Source organism: Primulina huaijiensis, chromosome 10 (assembly GCF_012295235.1).
Source record: "Primulina huaijiensis isolate GDHJ02 chromosome 10, ASM1229523v2, whole genome shotgun sequence".
NCBI lineage: Eukaryota > Viridiplantae > Streptophyta > Magnoliopsida > Lamiales > Gesneriaceae > Primulina > Primulina huaijiensis.
The window spans coordinates 18959835-18965123 of NC_133315.1; positions in this window are offsets into that span (position 1 = coordinate 18959835).

Below are 5289 nucleotides of genomic sequence, written 5' to 3' on the forward strand. Positions count from 1 at the left end.
AATTAGGTAGCTTTCTGTCATCCGGGAGTTGGTAAAATATTGTGTAATCGTTCCAAAAGAGGCAACTCATTGAACGACTTGACTTTATCATCCTCTTTTCTGACAGGTTGCAGTGCGACTTTATTTTCAACAGTTTGAATACTTTGAATAGTCGGTTAGTTTTGACAGATGATATAACTTTGCAGCTTAAGTTCATATACTTCTGCGGCTTGACTTTTTAACCAGAATGACTTGATCTTCTTAAGCGCTATCCGAACGGCTTGTTCTGGTCTTACAGTCCAAAACCTGTTATTGAAACAGCTCGATGTTATTGTTTGTCAATCACAAAAACTTAAATGTACTTAAAATACTCGAACAAGAATTCATTCACCCTCTTTAAACTCTATTCCGATCCCAACACTTCATTTATTTAATTAATAAACAATTAAATAATTAATTCAATTATTTGTAAATTTTCTATATTGTATTATAATGCTTGAGGCCCCTTATGCTAACCACTTAGTTGTGACATATCACACAAAAATCTTTCCAATTTTAACTCAATATGCTTTGGTCTTATATATTAATTCAAACTGTTTCTATTTTTTTCTCAATTAACTCCTACATATTTGTACACATCATCCTGAATATAGAATATTATAACTAAATCAGGTCCACATATACGAAATATCACAATGTTGGGTTAAGCGTACATAAGTGATAATAGTATTGAGATGAGTGACCTCTTGGAAAGTTCTTGTGCGTCAAGCTGTTAATGTTGTGTCGCTTAATCTAGATGGCTAGGTGGACCGTAAAATAATTACGTCAGATCTTAATGGGTAATACTGCATTTGTTAAGCACAAGGACGACAGTAGGAAAAAGAGCGGGATTGATCTCAAAGGCATATGAGACAACACCAGCAAATAGACATACGTCTCTCCAGACTCAAGTGCCTAACAGCCCGACCCATTAGCACCCAAGTAGGTGCACTATGCATTGTCACAAGTATAAAAAAAAATTATGCATTGACTAATAGTTATAGTTTTTAGCCTAGAGATAAGCGATTTTATCCTAACAATTTGTATCAGATCGAGGTCATGATTTCAAGTCTCCTAAGAAGCATATTTATATATTTCTTGGAGGAATATTGGGTTAAGCGTGAATGAGTAAGAGTAGTACTGGGATGAGTGAACTCCTAGAAGTTCTCGTGCATCAAGTTGCTGATGTTGCGTCGCTTGATCTGGTCGACTGAGTGGGCCGTAAAATAGTGACGCCATATCTTAACAGGTAATACTGTCTCCGTTGGGGGACAAGTCCAATGGTAGAGAAAAGACAAGACTGATCTCAAAGGGATATGAGACATCACCAGCAGATAGACACTCAACTCCCCGGACTTATGGGTTTAACAGTTCGACTCATTAGTACCAAAGTAGGTGCACTCTGCATTACTACAAGTATAAAAATAAATAAAATTGCGTCTTATATAATAACTATAACTTTTGACCTAATAATAAGCATTTGATCCTAACACACAACCAAATCAATTATTTGAAAAATGAAAAACATATTATACATAAACGAACACACAATATTTATATCTTGTACCATACACAGCATATGTTCCATGTTGTTTAAAACTTTTTTTTAAAATAATTTGTTTATAATATTAAATTACATTAAAATTTATTTAATGTAAAGTAATCGAATCTATCATTTAGAGAAATTCAATTAATTCTTCAATTACTTAAACCTAAATTTAATATGGGCTAAAATAGATTTAAAAAAAATTTTAACTCTTATTTTTAAAGAGAAAAGCTATATAATTATTTTTAAAATTATATTATAAAAAATAATCTTTAAAATTTATATGAACTTATTTCTGTATATTAAAATAATAATTTTTTTCTTTTCGCACACAATGTGTGCTTTAGTGCGCTAGTGTTTTGACTGATTAAACTAATTGTGGTAAATAAAATAGAGAAAATATTTTGATAATATTACTTTCAGAAAAGAGTTTTAGACGAATTGGAGATGAGATACTGTAAAACCTATATAAATTAATAATTTTATGACCATATAATTTTACTAATTTAGAGAGGTTTTAATTAATTATAAATTATTTTAAAGATTTTTTTTATTCAACAAATATAAAATTAATTATATAAAAAATTATTATTTTCACTAATATCTGTATCATATTTCTTGAATTGTATAAAAAATAAATTCAATGTATACATTTATAAAAATAAGTGGGTGATATTCATTTATTTTAATAATTAAATAATATTCATCATATTTACTAATCAAATAAAAGTTACCGTATAATGTAAGTACAAATATCTCTGAAACCAATTAACAAAAAAACACCGATTGTGACAAAAACTCTTCAAAATTATATCCAACCATCAATCATAGGTTAATTGTTAAACATTAATCAGATTTCGATAAGTTCAATATGTGTTACTAATGAATTGAGTATTAAATTTTATTAGGTAAATAATTTTGTTGCTTTGATTTTGTAGATTATAAATCTAAATGTTAGTCGGTGGAGGTGTTCAGAAGAGGGTGAATAAACATCTCACAAAATTTATTCTCCAGAATAACAGTGATATCAAGATCTCAACAAATATTAGCAGTCGAAATCGGATCTCGATCTTCTAGGTTCGGTGGACAAATAGAAAAGAATCAGTGCAGAATGAGTGTATCTGAACTTAATGAACCAAAGTAAAATAAATAAACCACGAACAGTGAATCGGGTAAAGAAAAACACAGTTGAAAGTAAATAACACAAATGTTGTTTATGCAAGTTCGAAAAATAAATCTCTTCTATGTCTCCTCTTATTCTGTTTCCAGAAAAATTTTACTAAAAGAATTTGGTTTTATAATACTTGTAAATACCCACTTCAATATGACTTGCACACTGCCTACTGAAACGCTTAACAACAACTTTTATCAACTTATAAAGATTCTGAACATAAATACTATTTCTCTTAGTTTCAAAACTACACAAAATACAATACAAAAATGAAACACTAGTGAGTAAAAGCTGTTCAGTACATATGATCTTTGATATAGATAATATATATCTTTTATGTATGTCCTTGCAAATTTCAACAAAGCTTTGAATCTCAGATAATATAGGTAAAAGATCGTAGATAGTGTCAAAAGAGTTTGTTTTGAGATGTCCTTAAATATACGATTTGAAACATTCAAATTTGAACGACTATAATTCAGTCATACCATGACCATAATAGAAATAGTACTGGATGTCACGTGTTATTCGTCTTATTCCAAAAATAATATGTAGCAATAAATGTCAGAAACACTGACATACAACAGCCATACTTTTTTGTTTTATATATGAGTAGGTCTCTTGTGAGACGGTCTCACGAATATTTATCTGTGAGACGGGTCAGCCCTATCGATATTCACATTAAAAAGTAATACTCTTAGCATAAAAATTAATATTTTTTCATGGATGACTCAAATAAGAGATCCGTATCACAAAATACGATCCGTGAGACCGTCTCATACATGTTTTTACTTTTATATATACCGAACATTATTTGAAACTTAGATTTGTTGATAATATGTTTATATACCAATTAAATAAACAAATCATAGACTACTCGATCGATAAAAATGCTGAAATGACTTGTATGCTTAGTACTTCCGTATTTTTATGACTTATGGACACATCATCAAATTTAAAAATATTCAACACTATAGATTTTAAGGTATATAGTTAGAAGGAACCAAAGTTTAATTGGAAATGATCAATTGATGATGGTTCTAATTAAATATTGAAACCTTATAAATATAATATTTCAAAGTTACGTAACGTTACAACCAAATTAAGAATAGCAAAAACTTGTGTGAGACGGTCTCACGAGTCGTATTTTGTGAGACATATCTCTTATTTAGGTCATCCATGAAAAATTATTAATTTTTATACTAAGAGTATTACTTTTTATTGTGAATATCGGGAGAGGTTGACTCGTCTCACAGATAAAGATTCGTGAGACCGTCTCACAAGAGATCTACTCAATTAGAATTGCCATCGAATTTATTTCTTTAGTTTTATTACGTAAATAGTGTTACTTAACATTTTTACTTGAGAGATTTTATTATTAGAATAATATATTCATTCAGATGGAAAACTCCAGGTGCCTTTAGAGCGATTTAATTCAGATCTGGAAATAGATAGTTAAAGCATGTTCTTGTGGTTAATTAGAAGGATTTATTTTATATTTTGAGATTGACATTGGGTTTACTTGTTGGATTTATGGATTAATATTACTTAAGAATTAAGATTTGTAAGCATTATATATTTGGGAGTGTACTTGTAAATTGATACGAGGGAGTGTATTCAATGTAGGAAATTTATTGACTTTTAATTAATTTTGTAAATTTTAAAAATTTAGATGTATTCAATTAAAACTTTTACATACTCTTAGAAGTCCAGTGATATTCAAAATAGACTTTCATAGAGTTTTAAAAAGTCAAGTGATATTTAACATTGACTTTCAAAAACTCTATAAAAGTCTATATGTATTCAAATTTTCAATAGACTTTTAATAACTTCATGAAATTCATTAACATACAAAAAAAGCCTAAGGTACAACTATAAATTGGCAAAAATTGTATTTGGTTGAACCCAAATATTTGGATTGATTTTTAAAACTTCTAACTCATACACAAACTATTTATTTCTCTCTCTGTTTCTTCACATCACATCTCTTTTTATCTTCTCTCATCTAATCTATCTCTATCACTCTCTCAAATTTTCGAAGTGTATATCTCTATATATATTTTCATATTTCCTTTTCAAAATTTTCATTTTTTGGCTGATTGTTCCTTTAATAATTTTTTTATTTTAATATCATATGAAATTTTGAATTCTAGAATTGATTTTGTGATTTTTAATTTATGATTTATACAAATTAATGTAATATTCAATAATAATAAAAGATGATCCAAAAAAATGTCGCTTAATTCTTAATAATTGAATAGCCTCGCAACGATCATGATTTTTTAAATTTTTTTTAGCATTTTCAATTAATGTGTAGGCTATGATATTTTTATACAAAATCATCCACAAAATACTAAATAATATTTTTTTTCACATGTATATTATCAATTCAAAAACAAGGTTACAGATCAATCAATTAATGTATTTTAAAAAATTTACAAACATGCATACACCACATATATACATATGTAAGGATTAAATGATTTAATTTTTAAATAAGTAAATTTATTTATTAATATAAATATTGAAAAACTATTTCAAACTGAATATGTTATAT